Source organism: Dryas octopetala, chromosome 4 (genome assembly GCF_963921425.1).
Source record: "Dryas octopetala chromosome 4, drDryOcto1.1, whole genome shotgun sequence".
NCBI classification, from domain to species: Eukaryota; Viridiplantae; Streptophyta; class Magnoliopsida; order Rosales; family Rosaceae; genus Dryas; species Dryas octopetala.
Genome location: NC_141369.1, coordinates 1,568,462 through 1,593,606, shown reverse-complemented (window position 1 = coordinate 1,593,606; position 25,145 = coordinate 1,568,462). Strand labels below are relative to the sequence as shown.

Sequence of the window (25,145 nt, the reverse complement as noted above, 5' to 3'; positions counted from 1 at the left end):
TTCTTCGATTATGTCCACGCCGAGCCGAAGTCCGGTGTCGTTGGCCTCTGGGTTGTATGTACTAGTCCGAAACGAAGGAGTCCCCATTTCGACCAGAACAACAGCATCGACACCGAATGCCAATGCGTAAGGTGTTTCCTTTGTAGAAGTGCGATAGAAAGTTCGGTAGGACCATAATACCTCTGGTAGGAGTTCCGTTAGTTTCCCTTAGCATTATCAAGTTTGGACTTCAAGGTCTTCTTAATGATCTTGTTGATTGCCTCGACTTGTCTGTTTGATTGCGGGTGGTAGGGGGCGGACGAAGCGCAGGTTGATGTTTAGACGTGAACAAAAACTCCTGAATTTTTTACAGTCGAACTGTTTGCCATTGTCCACGATGATGGTGTGTGACATGCTGAACCGACATATGATGTTCTTCCACACAAAAGTTTTCATTTGTTCGGCCATGGCTGCGTACCGAACTGGGTCGTATGACCTCCTCTTTTGGCGGACCGGTTTGCATCCCGGATCTATGTTCATCCTGTGGGTGATCACATCAGACGATATGTCTGGCATGTCATCGTAAGACCAGGCGAACACTTCCCCACTCGGACGAACCGATCCGGGCTGTCCTCCGAGATCGGCACCTCTTCCCAAGTCTCGGCTGGGAGAGGTCGGGCATCTGTGTTCGGCTCAGCAGTGAAGTCGAACGTCTTTGCCCTCGGCCATCTGCCGGAATCAGCGATGGAGTCAAGTTCCTGAGAGTTCGACAGTTGGCCCTTCTGTTTTATAGAGGTGGCGTAGCACGACTAAGCCAAACACTGGTCTTCTTGAATTACAATGAACTCATCGCCCATTGGAAATTTGATGAGCAGGTTGGCGTAATGGACGATGCAGTCTAGATCGACCAGAGCTGGTCTTCCCAGGATGATGTTGTAAGCTGACGGTCGCTTGACGACGATGAAATACGTCATGCAAGTCTTCTTGATCGGTCCTTTCCCAAACGAAAGGGAAAGGTAGATGTGTTCGACTTCACCCCTGAATCTGACCAGAGCTGGTGTGTCCGCCTCCAATTTGTCTTCGCCGATCTCCATCTGCTTGAATGCAAAGTGGTAGAGGATGTTGACCGAGCTTCCTCCGTCGAATGAAGGAACGGGTGATGGTGGTTCCGGTCACTTCGGCGACTATGACCACCGGATCATAGTGCGGGAAAATGATCTCGTTTGATTCGTTGGGCTCGAAGGTGACCGGTGCCCAGTCCTTTCGTTATTTTTAGGAAGTGTTAGGCTGACCTGCTTGGATTGACAGGGATTCGTGAGCATGGGTTGCCTGTCTGATGTACTTCTTCTGGGACCGGTTCGAACTCCCAAAAAAAGTCGGTCCCCGTCCAATCGATCTGATGACGGCGTCCCAAACATCGATGGTGTTGGTACTTTTGGACCGCCGGTCAGGAATTGATTGATCTTACCTGCCCGGGCAAGAGTCTCAATCCCGTCGCAGAGAGCATAGCAGTCACCTGTCACGTGACCGTGATTGGAATGATATTTGCAGAAGATGCCCTCCTTAATCTGATCTGGAGGTGGGCCTTTGATCTCCCCAGCAGCTGGAAGTTGGTTCTTGATCTTGGAGAAAATCGTTTCCAGACTGGCATTGAGAGGGGTGTATTCCGTGTATTGGACATACTTAGGCCCCTTGCCCAAAAGTTGGCGTGGCTTATCAGTTCGGGCCTTTTTTGTTTGAACCTGTGGCTTAAGGTTCGCGACCTCTCCCTCCTTCCTTTTAATCAAGGTCGGCTTGGGTTTTAGGGCCTCCACCTGGGCATCCCACTCTTCTGCTCGCGCTCACTTGGTAGCCTCGGCAGAGAGCTCATCATAAGTAGAGGGATGATTCCTCATCAGATGGGAGCGAAGTCCCCCGGTGAGCAGACCTTGCATGAGAGCATTCTTGGCTGAACAGTCGTCGCAATCATCTCACTTCGTGTATTCAATGTTGAAGCGGATCAGATAGGTTTTGAGACCTTCTCCTTCCTGTTGTTTGATCAACGACATATCGTTCAAGTTGTAGAGTCGTTCGGATACAACCTGATATCTCGTCAGGAAGGCCCTTCGGAGGTCGGAGAAAGAATCGATGGAGTTCGGCTGGAGAGTTCGGAACCATCCCCGCGCCGATCCCTTAAAGGTTGAAGGGAAGATTCTGCACTTAGTGGCTTCAAACGCCTGACGGGCTTCCATGCCATATCTGAAACTGTCGAGATGATCATAGGAGTCCTTGGCTCCGTCGTACTGATCCATGTTAAGGGGTTTTGTATCCCTAGAGACCTCAGCGTTCATGATCCTACTGATGTATAGGAGGGAGAGTTCTTCCCCGTGATCATTTCTGCTGAGGTACCCCCTGGAGACTTCGACTTGGCCGAGCCGATCATGGACACTCCGAATTTGGTTTTGGACCAAAGTTCGGACAAGGTTCTCCACGTTTGGTGTGGTCGACTCGGGTGCAGTTTCTGTTGAGTACTCGGTTCGGTCATCGAGTCTCTCGTTCATCGGCTGACGAGTACTGATCCTCTCGCCTGCCGGACGCCGGTCAGACATGACCATGGTAGGTCTTAGTCGATCCCCCAAGGATCGTCTTCCCGAATATGGTCGGTGACAGGGCCGAGCCTGCTCCTGGCTGAGACCCTAGGTTCAGTCGACCCGGCCTCCAATCTAGATCGGACCGAAGGTCGCTGATCAATGGCTGGTTTGGATCGGTATTCCCGCATGGTTTCGGGAGAGCGTTTTCTGAAGGTCGCCTGCTTTGCTGAAGGAGACGGTGGGCATTTAGGAACTCCAGCTACTCGGCCGGAGGCATGTCCTCGAAGCCCGGAAAGGCACAATCTGTGCCCTGCCGAGCCGGGTGGTTGTCTACGTCAGCCTGAGTATTCTGCCGAGAAGGAGACGGTGAAAGAGCCTCCTGATCGGTTCGGGTTTGTCTTGACCGGAAGCCCGATCTTCTACTGAGGTCGAGCTGAGCGCGATGGCGTGCGAGCTCCTCAGCTTGTTCTGCCTGTTTGGCGAGCAATTCATTATTTTGCTTGAGGAGTGCATTCACAGCGGCTAAGTGGCGCTGGTTCTCCCTGAGGAGTTTGTGAGCAGCCTTGATCTTCAGGGGGGCCTTAGACCTTGCTATTTTAGCGAGATGTGCTCTTCTCGTTTTGTCAGGCGTCTCAGGCTTATTTTGCTGATTATCCTGGGATCCTCCTGAAGAAGAGCTGCTGTCACGAAAGATGGTAGTCATGACGTAGGGATTGTGATGGGGATTTGTTGAAGGAAGAGCTTAACATTTGTGATGATGAACACAATGGCTAAAGATGATCTTCCTACAGACGGCGCCAATCTGTTAATGCAAATTTCCGTAAGAGAGATGCAACAACTTAGAGATGATGATCTGGTGATCAGAAGTCCTGCTGGATGATGAAGTGGATGTTGATCCGAGATCTTCCTGCATGAACACAAGATCAAAGGAGATGGACCGGTGTGGTACTAGCCAAATACGCTCCGATGATGAAGTCAGTGATGTGTATTTGGAGGTGTTTGTGTAAGAACAAGGAAGAACAGGTGATGAACTTGAGAGAATGAGGAAGAACAAGATAAGATCTCCTGGGTTTATTCTCAGCAAGTGGGGTATACTCTGATAGGTTTTTTGTGAATGAAGTTGTGTCTTAGATGGTTCTTTTTGTGCACATAAGTCAGCTTATAGAGGCAAAGGAAATGGTGAAGGGTAAGTTACCTGCATGAGTGTGAATGATTAAGAAGAGGCCACGCGTTCGGCCATGAATAGTAGCATGCACAGCTACCCACCTTCTTTACATTCAATGCTGCATTGAATGCAAAGATGGAAGATCAAGTGGGATGGCCTAATAGTCATGACTGTGAGCTGGGATGTCTCATCTGTCAGAGAGCCATGTCAGAGATATTCGAGTAAGGCGGTTCGTCCTGACTCCAATCTTCTAGAATGGCGGTGGGGTCCGAGCCGAACCGATCATAGACATCATATACGCAGGTATAAAACATATCTACGTTCGGATCGGGCTTGGATGAACTAGTCCAGACTGACCCAACATATGACATGAAAGTCATTACTCGACGATAATCCGTTGTCTGAGAAGATGATCATCAAGAGCCGAGCCGAGCCGAACTGGGATAACCGAGAAAAAGATGAAAACTCAATTTCTTGGAGGATCCTCAGATCGGGTCGGATCGGATGTGGGAGTTCGCCGAGATGGGCTGATCCGAAGTGGCAAGGAAAGTGTTGTCGAGCTGATATGTTGACGTGGAGGTCCAAGTCTGACTGTTGAAAAGTCAAAGCCTGAGGTTGGATCTGACTTGCCACGTGTCGATCCATGATTGGTTGTTAAATCCATGTGGATTTATACACAAACAATAAGCATTAATAATACAATTTAAAAAAAGGTGTATCCAATATAACATCTGAATTATCTACTTGCCTAAAAATAGAATTAACTTTACTTATATTTCCAGCTTCGCTGTAACAAGAGAACAATAGGTGATAGAATTAGGCTTAATTCCTTGATGCTTCATTTTTCTAAAGTACTCATCCATCTTCTCAATATTTCTAGCTTTTGCAAATACCTCAATTACAATATTATAAGTCACAAAAGTTGTGAAGAAAAACATTTTCTCCATAAATTTCATAACAGACACCATCTTCTCATACATTCCTGCTTTCCCATATGATTTAATCAGGATATTAGATGTCTTAAGGTCTGGCCTTATTCCCATAAATTGGAAATCATCATACCATTTCTCCATCTCCTCTATCTCCCCATCTTCTCTATCTGCCCACTTTTCCTATAATCCCCAAGAAATGAATTTATAACTGTCAATGAGTCCTCCATCAGTTCAAATATTTCAGCCCTACCATATCCATCAATAAGAGTATCGTATATAACTGTGTTACATCCAATCCCCATATATGACATTTCAGCAACAACTTGTTCAATCAGATCAGGACGATGGAATTTGGTGCATCAATAAATAAGAACAGAATATGTCTATACATATCTGGTTTGCAGTCAGAAACTGACTTCATATCATCAACTGTGGAGAATGCCTTGTCAAGTACGCCACTTTTGCCATAAACACTAAGAAGAGCCGTTTAGATGTCAACAGTAGCCAGTAGGTTTGAGCCCATCAGCTAACAGGAGCTCGAAAAGCCTGCACTTTCCGAGCATCATAAGCAGTTTAGCTTATGTTTGGCATCTCGGCTCATACCAGTGTTGCTTACGTAGTAGTCCAAAAATCTACATAAATGAACCGTTGTTTTATATTAGAAACAATTTGAATCCTGAACAAAAGGCAGAAATAAAAGACTCTTAAGAAATCTGGTGGCATGTGTTAAGATTCGAAACAATTAAAGATGCTATCAATAACATTGACAAACTATTGTAGAGGAACATTTTGACATGACCAAACCGTTTGCACAATCAAAATGAAATTAAAGAACTGGAACATAAAGATAAGAATAAATTGGATTGCAGCTATTAGCTTATTTCTCAGAACGATTATTTACTAACAAAACTTTCTAGAAAGCAGACTAGTCTTATATTTTCCTCATAAAACCAACTGATAAAATTGAACTTCTAAATTTTTAATATACCCAGAAGCCTTAATTTAAAAACCATAAAATCCCACAAACCTAAAGAACATTAATTCTCCCCAAAATGTCTCAGGCCACAACTAATCCTACACCCCCAAAATTAAAGTTGCCAACTTTTCATTTCAAAGCATTGTCACACTTACACACTCATTACTTTCCTCACTATTTTTAATAAAACAAATAGAGGCTGGACGTAACTTCATAAACCAAAGGCTTAATTATCGATTTACCAACCAAAATTTGTAACTTATTCTCATATTGCTACCTAAAAGATTTTTTGTCCCAGATTATACCACATGTAACTTACATCTGTGTCCCATTTTACCTTATTCCGTCAAAAATTCCGTTAAAAATGCTGACTTGGCCGTTAATGCTGACGTAACGCGCTGGATGTGCGTCACATGTCACATCTTTGCTTTTATTTTTGAATTTTTTTATTTAACTATTTTTATAAACTTTGAAAATTAATTAAAAATAGTTCCGAACTCAAAAAAATACACAGAAAATTCCTACGGACTCTTCTTTACTATTACAAATTTACTATGGGGTCAAAATACTAATTTTCCCTCTAAAAATTTCCAGAAAATTTGGGAACTCCAAATTTATTTCTAGAAAATTAAAATAAATTTCCCTCTATTAAATAAATTCTAGAATTTTCATAAACTCTCAGACGAATTTTAAAAAATATTTTGGAAATTACCAAAAGCCTGTTTTAGAGAATTATTTCGAGACTTTACAGAAATTTTAGAATTTTTCTAGAATTTATAGAATTTTTCTATAATTTATTTTATAGAGGGAAATTTGTTTTCCTCTAAGACCAAGAGGTCTTTTGGGTAGCAAGTGTTCACGAGAAAGGTATTGTTAGTTTTTAGAAGACTAACGGTGTAGACCTCATATTTTTTGGAGTTTGGGAGATTATCTTATGAATTTCCAAAGAATTTAGAGTATTTAAATTTTCTAGAAATAAATTTGGACTTTCCAAATTTTCTGGAAATTTTTAGAGAGAAAATTGGTATTTTGACCCAATAGTAAATTAGTACTAGTCAAAACGAGTCCGTAGAAATTTTCTGTGTATTTTTCTAAGTTCGGAGCTATTTTTAATTAATTTTCAAAGTTTATAAAAATGGGAAAATAAAAAAATAAAAAAATACAAGAAACAATGTGACACGTGGCGCATATCCAGCGTGTCACGTCAGCAATAACGGCCAAGTCAGCATTTTTAACAGAATTGTTGACGGAACAAGATAAAATGGGACACGGATATAAGTTATAGGTGGTAATCTGGGATAGAAAAACTTTCAAGTGTTAATATGAGAATGAGTTATAATTTTGGGTTATAAATCGATAATTAAGCCTGAACCAACACCCAAACAACCAAAAATCCAACATACGCAGAGACCAAAACCCACACCCGAAACAAACAGAAAAAATGAAAAAAATCCCACAAACCTTGAGAGCAGTCTCCCACAGATTGTTCCCAATGGCTTCATCCAATGCCTAGAAAACAGTCTTAGGCCACAGATTATTGTACTTCTTGGAGATGGGTCAGAGCTCCATTTTGACAAATGGAGACAGTGGATTGGTGGCATCGATTTGTGGGTATGTTCACCGTGCAGTGTTACAGAATATGCCTGTTTGGCGCCACAAGTGATTAAATTGAGGGAAATATCGAAGGAAAATATTTTGTACCCTATTAAGACATGAAATTTGTATGTCCTAATTCTATGTGGCAAAATTTTATGGGAAAACATTATGGGCCCTAATTTGTGCCCTAATATGTGCCAGTGACATGGAATTTGATGTGGCTAATTTACTTGTACACTTTATTTTTATTTTGCCACATCAGCTGAATGGATAAGACACTTTTGCCCATTAGAAATTATGTTCGATCACTTTCTCGTTCATCTAGCTATCTGCCTCTTTCTCTCTCTAAATCTCTATCTTTTCTCTCTTTCTGTGAAGTTGATTGGATTAGTCAATTCTTCTCTCTCAACAAAATAATTAAATCGACCAAAATGAATTAGTAGGTTGAGGGGAGCTAAATCCTTTTTGGTAAGATCGGGTTGCCTTAAATGCATGCATCCAAGCAAACCCATATAAGAAGTCACTAAAACTGAAAAGGATGCAGGAGTTCTTTCATGGTGGTAACAATCAAAAGCTTTTGATTTACTCTTTCAACCTTAAAAAAAATCATGATTCAATCTCGAAGAGTTTTTCCAGTTAATTTTATCTTCTATTCAGTCAAAGCTTATTATTATCGACCTAGTTACCTAGTTCAAGTCAAAAACTGATTTTACAATAAATTAGATTTGATTCAACCTTCACACTAGACAGAATGGGAGAGAGAGAAATAGAGTGAGAAAGGAAAATATTTGCCTCAAAATCTCAACGGCCACGTGTTGTCTAGGCCGCAGATCAAGGAAATCACGTCCTTCTAATATGCGTTAGACGTGCCAGTATGCAGCCGTGGGCCTCGCGTACAAATGATAGAGTTGCGTGAAACTGACTTCCGGTCAGGTGACTGTGGACCGAAGAAGGAACACCTCTCTTTCGCAAAGGTTATTGTTGCCTTGATTGCAAGGACTTAAGGTAGTGTGGCCAGGGTTGGTGTGATGGTACTGCGGTGAGTGAATGTGAATGCGCGGGTGGTGGATGTAAAATCAAAATCTAACAAGTAACAATTAACTGTAAAAAAAAAAAAAAAAAAATCAAAACACAAGCACCCTTCAGAATTGATAGAAATAATACGAGTTTGAACGGTAAAACGCATAATCTAGCTACCGCTAATCTAATCTAAGAAAGCAATAAACCTACTTATATTGCAAAAGTAAGAACATGAAAGTAAATTCTACACTAATATTATAAGAATCAAAGCAACATACTCATTTAATTTTAATAAAAACCGAAGAAAACAAAGGTTTTGATCTTAAGTTCTTGAGAGAAACCATAAGTTTTTCTCAAGAACACCTAAAAATTGAAAAGAAACTAAAAGAACATAGTAACAATCTATGATAATCGAAGAACTAAGGTCTCTGGGATTTTTCTGGGGGTCAAAGTTGTGTTCTTAGGCCCTATTAATTTGTTTGACAGGAATTCGAGAACGGGAATAGGAATTGTAATCTTTTTCATGACTATCCCTGAATGGAATGATTTTGTAAATTTCATTCTAACATTTGGAATAATGTTGGAATTAATGTTAGGGAATTAAAAGTCATTCTCATTCAAGTGTTTGGTACATCCAAGAATGGAATGGTAAAAAGTTATAATTTTCCCAAAATACCCTTTTTCACACAAAAAAGACACATTTTTCAATTAAATTATTTTTAGTACTATAATCAAATGCATGTAATTAACTTATGAGATTAGTGCCAATTAAACTCTTATCCAATCATTATTAGCATATGCATATACATATATTCATATATGCATATACATATATAGGCTCCTTCTATTGAGGTGTACCTCAACTTATTTATGTTGAGGTATACTCTATTGGGGTCCACACGAGTCGTTTTGTGTCGATCCGAATCGTTCAATTTTTACATCTTCATTGATAGATCATCCTTGCAAAAAATTAGCCAAATCGGAAATCATTTGCATATCTAACTTTGATCAAATAAATGGACGAACCAAATATTTTCGATGAAACCGTTCATTTGTTTGATCAAAGTTAGATAGGCAAATGATTTCTGATTTGGCTAATTTTTTGCAAGGATGATCTATCAATGAAGATGATCCTTGCGAACGGTTCGGATCGACACAAAACGACTCGTGTGGGCCCCAACAAGGTCATACCTCAACATAAATAAGTTGAGGTATATCTCAATAGAAGAAGCATGTATACATATATACATATACATATATATATATATAATTTTGTCAATACAAACATCTGATAGATACATACTTTAGTCAAATTGCATTAACAAGTGTGGAATATATCCCAATCTAACTCAACATGTACACATTTAGCCATATATTAAAAGAGTTAGAGACAAGTATAAATTAACAATATATTATCATCAATGCTACAACCAGGTGGCCAAGCTAAAACCTTCATGAGGAGAAAAGTAGAGATCGTCCAAAAAGCACAAAGAGCAATAAAATTAATAGAAAAACTATGTTAATTAAATTCATCAAACGCAGTTCACCAAAAAATCCCTAAAATCCATAAAATGCATAAATTCTAACTTAAATATTGTCTTTGTCGCAAACAGAAAGCGAACCTAACATGACTTAGTTTTAAAGGAAATATTGCTTTGAACAGTTATCAAGAGAAATAGTCTAACAAAAACCAACATAGCCATTATTTATGCACTACGCAACTCTTCCACCCATTCTTTTTTGACATCTTCAGGTAGACTAAAAAGAAAGTTTAATTTTATCAGATCACCCATGATAATCTGACTTGCTTTCAGCTTAGAAGGATTACCTAAACCAGTAATTTTTGACACCTCATCATAAACTTTACGCAAGGGGTCAGATTCTCCAAGGCATCCTACAAGTTTATCCATTGCTTTAGCAGTCTTGGTCATTGCACCAACCTTTTGTGTGAACCCGGAAAAATAAGCATCATTTTTCCTCTTTCTCTGCCTTATGGACTGACTTGAAGCTTCTACTTCTGATGGTGGAGAGATATGGGGTTCAGTCACTGATGTATCAATATCATTCAGACCATCATTATTTGTAGTCTCATTTTGGTCAAATTTCTCAATAAAATTAGTAGCCCCCCTGCACCCTTTCCACTAGCACGATATTTTCTAAAGACATGTCCAAGACTCTCAAAATGTTGAAAAGGTTTCATATACATTCCTTGTGCACCTGGATGACTCTACAAGAAATTGAAAACATGTAGTAAGTTAATTTCAAAACGTACATGTAAGAAACATACAAATAAGTAGTATTTTTACCTTCACCCAACCTTCAAACAGTGCTTTTTCGCACAAAACCATTTTATTTGCTTCATCCGGCCCATGCAAAAACGCTACTAGTTGCTGCAAGATTATGATTCTGTATATAATTGAATGCCTCAAATCAATACTGAGTTAGTGTATTTCATTATATACTAGTTCACATGTACAGCACTTTACACAGAGTCCAAGATGGACTTGAACAAGTAAACTATATCTATCTAAGTCTAGTACGTCATTATCAGAAACTAATGAAAGAGATAATACTCTTAGATAATATCTAGTAATACAAATCATGTACATCAGAAGATAATCACATGTGCTGTTATGATGATAGAGTTGGACATGAACTCTGTTGTCTATCACGCCCCCACAAGATTTCCTCTTTATGCAAGATATTCATGGATTGATTTGGAGGTACAAGAGTCCATGTGCCCACATGTTGGAGGGCAATAAATTCCTCTGCCATAGCCCTGCTCCATTTTTCATCTTTGTTGGCCTGAGAAAAGCATGTAGGTTCAACAAGAGTATTAGTGAAATTCACATGTAAGCCATATTTTGCATTAGGTTTTATGATACTGTCTTTTCCTCGTGTCACCATAGAATGAGTATTCAACGAACTCACAGAAGCAACAGGGGCCGAAACTAATGGTGGAGGTGATATGGTTTACAAAGTATCACTTGTAGGAACCTGCAAAGAAAAAGGAGAATAGGGAATAATAGCAGTAGAAGTGTGGGCTGGGCTGGGCTGAAAGAGTGGGCTCAAGTTATGGTGGAGAGGACGACATTGGACTGAGAAGTGAGTTGGTTGACGGATCCATGAACGAAGATGATGTAGGCAGCACAGGACTTGTCGGAGGAGGAAGTAACTCCAGCAGGAAGAGACTTGGTGCATGATTTGTCATGGAAGAGGACGCCCCCGCAGACGAAGTAGGACTGGTCTCTTGAAACGGAAAAGTAGTTTCATCTAAGATAACATGACGAGATAAAAAGACTTGACCTGTAGCAAGATTAATTAAGGCATTAATTTATATCCTTTTTGATTGAGTGAGTAACCTAAGAAAACACATCTAGTAGATTTAGGTTGCAATTTATTTGTATTATAATTAGGTATGGAAAACAAGTGCAGCCAAAAGTCTTTAAAAATTCATAATTAGGTATTTTGGAGAATAATTTTTCATAAGGAGAAATGGAAGACAAAACATGAGTGGGTAGCCTGTTAATCAAGAAAATAGCAGTATACAAAGGCTCAGCCCAATAAGATATGGGCATAGAGGCATGAGTAAGTAATGTGAGGCTAGTTTCTACAATGTGATGGTGCTTGCACTCAGCAAGTCCGTTTTGCTTAGGATAATGGGGACATGTATACCGATGATTAATCCTATGTTTTGATAAAAAGTCTTTAAACACTTTATTTATATATTCACCAGCATCTGTTTGAATTTCTTTTATTTTTCGAGAAAATAAATTTTCAACAAGATTTTTAAAGGTAACAAAAATATTGAATACTTCAGACTTATTTTTCATAACATATAACCAAGAATAGTGAGAGTAATTGTCAACAAATAACACATAATATCGAAATCCTGAATTTGATAAATATGGAGAATACCAAATATCCAAATGAATAAGGTCCAATGGACTAGTTGAAAAAGACTCAGATTGACTAAATGGTAACTTAATGTTCTTACCAATCGAACAAGAATGACAAATATATAGAAGATAATTTAGAACCAGACATTGGTATTTTATTCCTAGAAACTAAGTGCCTCAGTGTTGGAAGAGAGGGATGACCAAGTTGAGCATGCCATACTTGTTCAGTCACGCTTGTACCAAGGAAAGCAACAGGACCACCTAAAGACATGGAGCTCGATTGGGTAGGAAATGGGTAGAGACCGTTCTCACTCCGCCATTGGAAAAGGATCTTCCCCGTTTCCAAATCCTGTACACAAAAGAAATTAGGAAAGAATGTAAAATAACACTGATTATCACGAAAAAACTGATGAACCGAAATCAAATTAGAGGAAGCATTAGCACAATGAAGAAGATTATTAAGATAATAGGGTTTAGAATGATTATGAAAAATATGATGACCTATATGATTTATTTGCAAACCTTGACCACCGAGAACACCACCAATCACTACAACAAATTTGGACTTTAGTGATGAAGCAATTTGGTCACTAAAAGTCCTTTTTTTCATCACTAAAAACATTTGGTGATGAAAAAAAGTTCACCACTGGGCCGTCACTAGAACCAAGTGACTAAAGCCTATTAGTGAGGAACAAAAAATATTCATCACTAAAACCTATAATTTTTAGTGACCAAAGTCTTTCCTCACTAAAAAAATTGATTTAGTGATGAACTATTCCATCCCTAAAAGACCAAAATTTTGGTCACTAAAAGCCTATGTTTCATCACTATAGATGATGGTTTAGTGAGGAACATAAATCTATTCATCACTAAAATATGATGGTTAGATATGGTGGTTACATGAAATATATAGTGACCAAAATCTTCATCACTAAAACCTACCATTTCGTCACTAAAATATTGTAGATACATTTAGTTATAGAATTTGGTCACAAATTGGATTTTAATTACTATTTTAAACTCATTTTTTCAAAATTACTACATTAAATACATCCCACTTTGTTTTCAATATAAGTAGCAACAGTAGATGTTAATACATGTCATTTCAAAATGACAAGTGACTAGTACTCGGATATCAAAGTTTATCCATCAAAACATGTACATCTCTCTCACAAATTAATACTAAACATAAAACCCAAAAATGCAAATGTCTATAACAAGATATCCATGTCCGAAGGCTCGTAATCTGTCCTTGAAATCTCAACAGCCTGCACATAAAACACATTTCAAATTGAATAACAAAGGTATATTATACAGATCACATATCATCCATGTCACCAGAAATAAGTCTTAAGAGTCAAAGATTATTTATGAAGCTTACCTGCATTCCTTCCATGTCATTGATTCCTACTCCAATATCAGCCTCTTGAATCATGCCAACATTATCATTTGCCCCATCTCCCAATTGCCAAGGTTGTCCTTCCTGTATGGTTTTTTTTTTACCAAACAAGTAATCTACAAAAATATAAGATTGATTTCAGGACACTAGTAGGTATTTTGAAATGAAAAGATGGAATTGGCTTGTTTTTCTGAACATTATAATTACAGAAGTTGGTAAGATGATAAAATTCACTACATAATATAAAAGAAGAAGAAGCCTTCTGTTTGCCTAACTATTTTTGAATCTTGACAGGTTAGCTATGTCATGGAGAAAAGATACACACTGCATTGTACTTTAATTTGACATGCATTTGCACCTCATGGATTGAAATATGCTTTAATATGAGAAACATTAATATGTTAATTAAAGCTCTACTAATCTGAGAGTTAAATTATATACTTATGCTTAGTATGTGTTTTGTGAACTATTTGGAATCCCACTTAAACTAGAAAACAAAAGTACAAGGTTATGGCATTAATATTAGGTTTTAACTTGTTAAAACTATTTCTTAGAAACCCTATCTGCCTTGTGATGGATTGAGCCAATTTGGCAAACTTTTATGTTTTCTCAAACTTACTTTAATATTTGCAAACTACTTTGAATTGTGTACAACTGTTTTGGACTAGATGATCAGTTGTTTTGGTGATGCTCACCCCTACAAAGTTTACTAAGTGCAGGAAACCCTAGGATTAAGCATGGTTAGCTTGGTGGAACTCTCAAGCTCTGAAGAAGGAATTAAAGAGCAGCTGGAGAGATAGGTTCCTTAGTGTGGAAATCCCAACACCACCCACATCCCATTACTCAAGTGAAGAGAATCCCAGCATGGATGAGTGTGTAACAATCCATTTTCTATTTTCACCTTTATTTTATTCATTGGTTGAGAAATCTGTTAAAAGAAATACTAAGGATTAGTATGGCTCATTATATGTTTTACTGTTTCATCATATAACTGATTTCAACTTGAAAGATTTAATGAATTCTCTTTTATTTAAAATGATTCACTTTGTATTTTTCAAAGCAAGGGTTTGTTTTTCCATTTAATGAATTCATTTACAAACCTATTAGCTCGCTACTTATGAAAGCTTCTACTGGTTGCAATTATTTTAGAAAAAGCAAAAATTTAACTCTGATTTTTAGATGATTATTTGTGTTGAAGCCTTACATTTATCATTGGCTTTGAGATGAAATTATCTCAAGGTTGATGGTCAATGTGGCGCTGCCACAAGCTCAAAGTGACAGGCCCCACTTTGGGGTGTAACAGCTCCTAAGTGGAATATTATTGTTGTTTTACCTAGAATAGCTATCTTGATGTTTATAGCTTTTGCCCATCGATCATTTAAAAAGATGTTATAACTACTGTTTTGTGTGATTTTGGATTTGTATATTTACGTTTTGAATGTGGGTAGAGCTTTAATTTTTCTTGGGGTTTTGTTCAATTAAAAAGTATGGTATGGCCGGTATGATTTTGATGAGTATTGTGTTCTACATCATTTTTCATTATCAATTTTTCTTATTTAAGACAATGTAGTCATACCAGTTTAGAAGAAATTGTGATTTATGATGCATATTTTTTCGTTTTCTTTACATGTAATGCCTTATATTGTGATACCCTTTTTTTGGGGAGTAGACGTTGGTTGTACATGGTTCGTTTCTAATTTTGTGATTTTGTTTTGTAGGTCCTCATCAAAGACTAGGGCGAATATGAAGAAAATGAATTTGTAGTCTAGTTGTGAGCAATGACGATTTCTCTCAGTTGGTTCTTCATTGCCCAAAAAATAATTTTGATACATAATCTATTGAAATTCTATTTGTTGATAGTGGGCGGATGTTGTGAGTCTATTATGTTCGGGTCTACGTAACACTACAAGAAAAAAGCCCTTTGACAACGTGCAATGTGCGTTGTTAAAGTAGATACACAACGTGCACCTGCACGTGGTAGTACGACATGTCGTTAAAAAGTGAGATCCTTTAACAACGTGCAATGCATGTTGCCAAAAAAGGCGATGCACGTCGTCACAATGTCTGATCATTCATTCATAGCGAGTGTAAGACGACGTGCGCATGTTGTAGTCTAATAAATCAACAACGTGTTGTGCATGTTGCGGTAGGGTTTCAACAACACGCAATCGCATGTTGTTGTTTATTTTTTGACAACTTTGAATTGCACGTTGTCATTCACATTTTTTTTTTACATAATTTGGCAAAACCAATATTAACCACCAATTTGACCTAATAATTAAGTAACAAAATAGTTATCTACCAATTGTTCAGAATCAAAGCAAAATCATTAATCTACCAATAATAAAATATTTTTCAGTCTAATTGATAATTAAAATAGACAAAAAGTTAGATTTTCAATAAACATCAATTCTCCATGTCGAAACTAAACAACAAAAACCAAATCTAGGACAACTTGTATTACAAAAAACCCCAACAATACTATAAGTCTTATGAAAAGAATGATCTACTTAGCTGCCAGACTTGCAATCCTCATTCAAAACATGGTCTGAACCCAAATTCCATTGAAGTTAAAGTGCATCTCCAGTAGTTGGTGTATCACTCTTCATTTTTCATTGCAGCAACAAGGTTAACCATACAAATGCATGCCTTTGTCACCACCAATGAGAGAAAAGAATGAAAGTAAAAAAAATTGATTAGAAAAGGAAGTAACAAAGAAAAAAAAAAAGAGCTAATAGTTTGAGGGAAATGATTGGAGGCAGATAGGGAGGGAGGAAGGCAGGGAGAGCAGTAGAGAGCATTTTTGTCTTTAACATGCTATGTAATTTCTTTGCAAAAGCCTAAAGATCCAATTTCTTTGTTTCATGACCATAGAGATACATGATTTAGTGATGAAGCAGTAATTGTTCTCTTCAACTAGCAACAAACCTTAGAAAAAAAAAAAGACATGTACATGATTCAAACTAGCAACAAATATAAATAAAAAAATCCATGGGAGTATGGAAAAAAAATATAACAGATATTAAACTCAACATCAACTAGCAGTCCAGCTATATATAAATACAAATTGATCAAAAGACATTAAATTCAACCATAAAAGACATGTCCTCATAAATATAATGCAATCTAGCTTTATATATTTTTTAGCCATCACACAAATTGTTACACTATGCATCACAGACTCAAATCATGTTGAACAACTTGTTTAAACAAAAAATTTGGACACACATATGTCTTTACTTACATACACATATGTATACATGCATGCAAAGGAAATTGCTGCTACATCAATGAAATTTGTGTTTTTTTTTTTCATGTTTAGACATATTTGTTGCTGCTACAAGTGTAGAGAGGTGATTTACATATTTGGTGAATTTATGTACTGATGTTTCATATATGCATGCAATTCGTTAAACCTGCTAGAATCGACACCGAATATAAATTAAAATTATGACCCCTATCAAAAAGTTGAGAACAATTTATCTTTTGCATTTGGGTCAGCCGGGATTGAAACATATTATAAAGAATATTCCTTCTGTAAATATGTACAAAAGCAAGATCATCTTAGATAGAAGAATTTGCAACTATTTATTTACTCCACAAAAACTATAGCACATGGTGGTGGTCCACAGTCAAAATTAATATTTCTACATTTTAAGTAGCTAAACATATCAAATGTGAAATCAGAGAAGGATGGAAGAAGGAAGGAAGGAAGGAAGGAAGGAAGGAAGGAAGGAAGGAAGGAAGGGAGGGGGGAGGGGGAAGGGGGAGGGAAGAGAGAACCTCTTACGTACAGATTGTAAAAAAAAAAAAAAAGTAATATGTTAAGAATAGGAGCATCATCAGTTGTTGCTCCTTTACAGCTTGAGCTAATTAAGATGGTAGTGCATCAAAATTGGATTCTTTCTCTATCATAGCCAGTGTGTAAATAGTGTCACCATCCTACCCTTCTAATTGCATATATAAAAAGTCTATGATTGTGTTTGAATGTGTGTGTACACACACAATTAAGAAAAACAGAAATTGAGAGAAGCATAAAACTATTGATGCATTGACAACTAGAAAAACTATGGAATACCTTTCAAATAAGAAACTCCAATTAAAATCAGTAATGTTACAGTTGGATATCTGTAACTCATTCAGGTTAGCAAACTTCCTACGAGCACATGTTGGAGACATGCATCAATGATGCCTTACCACTCAACATCTCCTCAGTGAGCTCCATCTACTCATTATAGTCTGCATAAGTCACTGTACTCAGTCATTTCACCTTCATTTGATTAAATGAAAAACAATATAAGGAATAAGCAAGTAATGAAGTAGTATTGATTTACCACTCAAACATTTCCTCAGTGATCTCCATCAAGTGATTGTAGTCTGCAAAAGTCATACAGAAATTACAGGTAGTGAACTGAGGATTATGAGTCATTTCACCTTCTTTGGATTTAATGCAAACAATATAAGGAATAAGTGTATCAATATTGGAAGGGACATACAGACAATGAAATACTGGTATAATTTAACATTGAACTTTATACAGAATGAGGTAGTATTGATTTGTCTCATTGAATAAAGATGTCATTGTAAGACACAATAATAAATTACCATGAAAATATTTGCCACTCATTGATGAATGTCTCCATGAAAATGCAGAGCACCATTGATGCACTTATGAAAATCCTTCAACCACGTGAATCAAATGCATATGAAAGCTATAAATTAAAACCAAACTCAAATACAAATCATATTTAATTCATCACATAAATAAGCAAGCCAGCAAAATAATAGAAATTAAGATCAAACTCAAATGTTGAGGACTTAGGCTTAGTTTGGGATTGCTGTGAGAAAAAACAGTTGTGAAGTAAAGCAGTTGTGAAGTAAAGTCAGCTGTGAAATAAAGCAGTTGAGTGTTTGATAAACTATATTTTCAAAAGTGCTGTGAGTACAAAAAAAAAGTATGAAGGTGTTTGGTAAATTGTAATGTAAAACTGTTGTGGCTATTTATAATACTAAAATAAGGATATTATGGGTAAAATAAAATTTTCATTGTTGCTGTGATTCACTGCAGCTTTCAAAAGCACCTACAAACTTGCTTTCTATTTTTGTTGTGGGGAGTTGAGAATTGTGAGGCAAAGCACTTTTTCATTTTTTTACGAAACAACAAAACTATTGTGGGTGATTGAGAATTGTCATCCACAGCAGCTTTTGGGTCCTCCACAACAATCCCAAACGGGCCTTAGTATAGAAGAAAATTCTCAATCTTCAAAAAGAAATTCATTAGAAACAAACCAAGAGCTATAAAACTGGACAGAGTTGCAATGCCACCACAAGTTGCAAACACAATGACAACCACCAGATCTGATATCAATATGAAAACATTAATAAGAAATATCAGCCAAAATTTGTTGTCACTCATATATGGAATGAATCAAAATTAAAATATAAACTAAGCTAACCTCAAGTATAATTGCAGAACATGATATTTTGAATTGAGATTAGATGTAAGGTATTGCCTGATAAAAAAACAAAAAACTTAGCTTAAGTCGAGTTGTTGTCACTCATATAATAAATCGTATAGGAACTTCTGTTGTTGCTTCTTTTGGTGTGTTTATCTTTGTGACACTGTTCGTCTCGCCATATCCTGCTCATGCTATACTAGTAGGATCGCCTAGGAAAACTAATTGAAACCTTATATGTTATATAAAAAAACATAAAGAAGGTCATCGATCTTAATTATAAACCTTCATTATGAGAATTAATAGAAGTGTGGCTGCAATGCGAGTTGTGCAATATTCCTTATAGCTTAGCAAGATGAAATTAACTCTAAAATTCATATTAATTCAGACTAAACAAAAACTAGAAAAATTAAATATATAATGTAATAACCTGAGTGAAAGAGAAGAAACTACAACTTAAAAATTGATCCATGCCAAGTTAGAACTCATATTTTTTAACTAATCAAACCCAAACAAAGGGAATGCATAACTCATAAGACAACACACTGTAACTCCAAATCACAATGAAAATACAACCCTAAGAATTGGGGTTTTGGAACTCTAAAAATTAAATAGAAAAATTCGATAGAAAAATTCCTAATTTAAGAAGAGAATGAAAAGTAAACTCTTAATTAAGTTTCTAAAGCCTACCATCAGATCAGTGAGTTTCGGTTTCAATCAGAGCGGTGATCGCAACAGACCAAGGTGGTGGGTTGGTCCCGGTTGGCCCTGATATGGCTTTGAGAGAGATGAAGCAGAGAGAGCGAGGGAGGGAAAAGAGAGAGAGCGACAAACAGTAAGAGAAACCCATAAGAATGAGAGAGGAATTGGGGGAGAGAGCGAGAGAGAGAGAGAGAGAGAGAGAGAGAGAGAGAGAGAGAGAGATGGGAAAATAGGGCTGAGTAAAAAATTAGTAGGAGATTGAGAGAAACCCATAAGAGTGAGAGAAGAATCTAGGAGGTTTCTGCCCTTTTTGGTTGCTAGTATATGAAATGGTCGTGAGACAAGAATCTAGGAGGTTTCTCTGCCTTCTTGCTCACTAATTGATAACAAATAAGAAAACGACTTATTATACTGGAAAAAAAAAAACAAACAAACAAATCAGATGGATGGATGGGGGAGAGAATGAGTTTGGAAGAAAGGGTTTCAATTTTTTTTTTAGGGAAAAAGGGGTTTCAATTTTTTAGTTATAATAAGGAGAGGGAGAATTCCCACATAAAATTTTGGTCAACATTAATATTACTGAGTTTAATTTTAACAACACACGGTGCACGTTGTTATATTTAATAAATTTCACAACGTGCACGAGTATGTTGCAGTATAAGCTTTTAGCAGCATACAAAACTTGCATGTTGTTAAATACTTTTACATAACACTAATGACAATGTGCATTAAAGGCACGTTGTCAAATACCTTATTTCGCAACATGCATCAACCACACATTGTTAAAAGCATGTTGTCAACAGGCAATTTTCTTGTAGTGTAATTTTGACCTAATCATAATGGAGATGGAGATACCTCTGTTGACTCCACACGTACGTCATGTCATTTGGTCTTTTGTGCTATACTTTTATTTATAATTTGTATGGGGATTCTATAGAATTTGAGTCTTCAATGGTTGATGCAGGCTATATAGGAGTTGTGTGGCTTAAACTTTACGTATGATGATCAATCTTGTCCATCTTCTCATAGACGTTAAGCATATGACTGATGTTAAGGTCATTGTTAGTTATTCGCATTGAATTTATTTTACATATAACTACTATTGATAATTTTCTTATTCTTTTTTGCAATTAATAGGGTATAAGGAAATTGCATTCGTTCGTATTTGAAAGATTTATTGCTTAAGTATCTTCACAACAGTAATATTCCTATCCACTGAGGTGCTTAATCCTATATCCTAATAATCCTCATATTCTCATACCTCCTCATCTAAACATTAAATATATATATATAGAAAATAATTAATAGCACCATTTGTGAATATCATTTTACTAAGAGCATACTATCGCAACAGAATCTTTTCATACATTCTCTTACAATATATTACTTACGATAACAAACTCGCTTAAACACGAATATATGCTTCTCAAACTATTTTTGTTGGGTGCACAAAATTTAAATATATGAAAACTTTGTCACAAGTAGTTGTCAAGCTAATTAGTTATAAGTAAGAGCAAAAAATTACAAACACAAGACTTCTAAACATAAAACAATTTTGTTGGAACCAAAATTTTTAATAAGAATTTATTAGCCCATAATAAGAGAATTGGCTGAATTACCTGACCCAAAAGGTTGATGAAACGATCAATATTATTCTCGTAAGAGAAAGGAGGGGTTGTCACCTACAAAATATACTTTGATGCCTAAGTCATTATTTTCTTGCCGTTGTATTGCCAGTGATCACAGAGAATGTGCGTACCTCGTTGTTTAATTAAAAAAGTTTGGTATGATATGATTTTGATGAGTATTGTGTTCTACATCATTTTTCATTATCAATTTTCCTTATTTAAGACAATGTGTTCGGTTTTCCTCTTTTCCAATTACGAGTAGTCATATCGGCCAGTTTAGAAGAAATTGTGATTTATGATGCATCTTTTTCGTTTTCTTTACATGTACTGCCTTGTATTGTGATATCGTTTTTTTGGGGGGTAGAGGTTGGTTGTACATTGTTCGTTTCTAATTTTGTGATTTTGTTTTGTAGGTCCTCATCAAAGACTAGGAGGAATATAAAGAAAATTAATTTATATTTTAGTTGTTAGAAATGATGATTTCTCTCAGATGGTTCTTGATTGTCTAAAAGATAATTTTCATACGTAATTTATTGAAATTCTATTTGTTGATAGTGGGGCGGATGTTGTGAGTCTATTACGTTCGAGTCTACGTAATTTTGACCTAATCATAATAGAGATGAAGATACCTCTGTTGACTCCACACGTACGTTATATTATTTGGTCTTTTGTGCTATACTTTCATTTATAATTTGTATGGGGATTCTACTGAATTTGAGTCTTCAATGGTTGATGCAGGCTATCCAGGAGTTGTGTGGCTTAAACTTTATTGAGGATAATCTTGTCCGTTTTTTCATAGATGTTAAGCATATGATTGGTGTTAAGGTCGTTGTTAGTTATTCGCATTTAATTAATAACACCATTTGTGAATATTAATTTACTGAGAGCACAGTATTGCACCATAATCTTTTCGTACGTACATTTTCTTACAATATATTACTTACGATAACAGACTCGCTTAAACACGAATATATGCTTCTAAAACTATTTGTGTTGGGTAGACAAAATTTAAATTTATGAAAACTTCGTCACAAGTAGCTGCCAAGCTAATTGGACGACTTGTCCCTCGATTGTGTCTACCTTTGGATTCTCTCAACTGTGCTGGGCTTCGAGCTGAACTACCCACAGACTGATAACTAAGAGCAAAAAATTAGTTATAAGTAAGAGCAAAAAATTACAAACACAAGACTTCTAAACATAAAACAATTTTGTTGGAACCAAAATTCTCAATAAGAATTTATTAGCCCATAATAAGAGAATTGGCTGAATTACCTGACCCAAAAGGTTGATGAAACGATCAATATTATTCTCGTAGGAGAAAGGAGGGGTTGTCACCTACAAAAAATACTTTGATGCCTAAGTCATTATTTTCTTGCCGTTGTATTGCTAGTGATCACAGAGAATGTGCGTACCTCGTTGTTTAATTAAAAAAGTTTGGTATGATATGATTTTGATGAGTATTGTGTTCTACATCATTTTTCATTATCAATTTTCCTTATTTAAGACAATGTGTTCGGTTTTCCTCTTTCCCAATTACGAGTAGTCATATCGGCCAGTTTAGAAGAAATTGTGATTTATGATGCATCTTTTTCGTTTTCTTTACATGTACTGCCTTGTATTGTGATATCGTTTTTTTGGGGGGTAGAGGTTGGTTGTACATTGTTCGTTTCTAATTTTGTGATTTTGTTTTGTAGGTCCTCATCAAAGACTAGGAGGAATATAAAGAAAATTAATTTATATTTTAGTTGTTAGAAATGACGATTTCTCTCAGATGGTTCTTGATTGTCTAAAAGATAATTTTGATACGTAATTTATTGAAATTCTATTTGTTGATAGTGGGGCGGATGTTGTGAGTCTATTACGTTCGAGTCTACGTAATTTTGACCTAATCATAATAGAGATGGAGATACCTCTGTTGACTCCACACGTACATTATGTTATTTGGTCTTTTGTGCTATACTTTCATTTATAATTTGTATGGGGATTCTACTGAATTTGAGTCTTCAATGGTTGATGCAGGCTATCCAGGAGTTGTGTGGCTTAAACTTTATTGAGGATAATCTTGTCCGTCTTCTCATAGATGTTAAGCATATGATTGGTGTTAAGGTCGTTGTTAGTTATTCGCATTTAATTAATAGCACCATTTGTGAATATTATTTTACTGAGAGCACAGTATCGCACCATAATCTTTTCGTACGTACATTTTCTTACAATATATTACTTACGATAACAGACTCGCTTAAACACGAATATATGCTTCTAAAATTATTTGTGTTGGGTAGACAAAATTTAAATTTATGAAAACTTCGTCACAAGTAGCTGCCAAGCTAATTGGACGACTTGTCCCTCGATTGTGTCTACCTTGGGATTCTCTCAACTATGCTGGGCTTCGAGCTGAACTACCCACAGACTGATAACTAAAAATCTGCCTATGCCCGAATCCTCTTCTATCACAAGAACCATGTCTGAAACCTCTGAATCCACCACTCCCAGAAAAACCATAGCTGAAATTGCCTCTCTTGGATGGTCCCTGGCTAGGGCCACCCACAAAAGTACTCTGATGTTGGCGACGTTTTGCCTCACCTCTGCTCCGCTCAACTAGAGACCTCTCAACCTCATGGCAACCTTTCTCAGTGAAGTAAAAGTGGGGTGAGCAGCTGCAGTAACTACCGTGCGAATGGAATCTCTTGAACCCTCCTCAAACCTTGAACATTTATCCGCCTCATCTGCCATTAGTGCTGGGCAAAACCTGAACAGCTCAGTAAATTTTCTCTCATACTCTATCACTGTCATGGACCCCTGTCTCAGCCTCAGGCACTCAGCCCTCTTCTCATCACAATATACTCAGGGGTAGTATTTCTCATAAAAGGCTATCCTAAACCTGTCCCAAGTAATCTCAGTTGTTGTGAGACCCAAACGCTCAAAGTCCCACCAGTGATACGCATCACCCACAAGCATGAATGTAGCTGATAACCTTCTGATCATCAGGGCATCCCATAACCTCAAAGATCCTCTCAAGTTTTATCACCCACTCATTGGCTACGCTGGGATCAGTGCCAGAAAAATTTGAGGCCCCAAGTCTACGGGCGTGCTCAATACTAAACTTGCCATCAGGAAACGCTAGTATGTACAGCAGTAGTGACTGCCTCTGCTAGTCTATCAATTGACTGCTCAAAACTCTGTGCAATTTCATCTACACCCTCAGCAACTCTATGGTGGGTCCCCCGCGGTCGGTCATGTCGAGGAGGTATGGTACTTATATGGAAGTCAAGAATTCATCAATAATAGGAATGCAAATTCCATGCGGAGTCAAGGAAATCTGAAACCTAAAGCTCTAATACCAAGTTGACAGAACCGTCCTAGGATTCCACCCTAGAACCTTGAGTGGTCCTGTGGGATCCAATACTAAGGAAAATTCTATTGAAATTTCGGCAAAACCTCCCCTAAAATTAGACTAACTCATACTTGTAAAACTTGTAGAAAACACTTCAATATCCAACAACCACCTCTACCACAACCGAAAAGGGTCTCTGACCCGTCAAGTATAGTAGTATAATCTATTCAAATCATTCTAATTGGTTATCAGAGCTACTATTACATCAACTTTTACAGTAAAGCTAAAAGAAGCAAACAAAGTGGACATGTCGCCTACAAGGTCCGAGGAATGGAAATGGAAAATATACTTCGATGTGTATGGCTCGACCTCTACCACCGCTACTACCTGGGGGAAATAATTTTAAACAAGACAGAGAGAAAATGTGAGATAAACTCAGTGAGTGGACATAAAATGGTTTTATAGCTTAAAATTTTTGTAAATTATTTT

The 25,145-nt window shown here is 36.9% G+C and overlaps 1 pseudogene; it reads right to left on the bottom strand.

Moving 5' to 3' along the window:
* Window positions 1–4,316: 4,316 nt before the first annotated feature.
* Window positions 4,317–24,055, bottom strand: LOC147286032 (uncharacterized; annotated as a pseudogene).
* Between the last annotated feature and the right edge of the window lie 1,090 nt (window positions 24,056–25,145).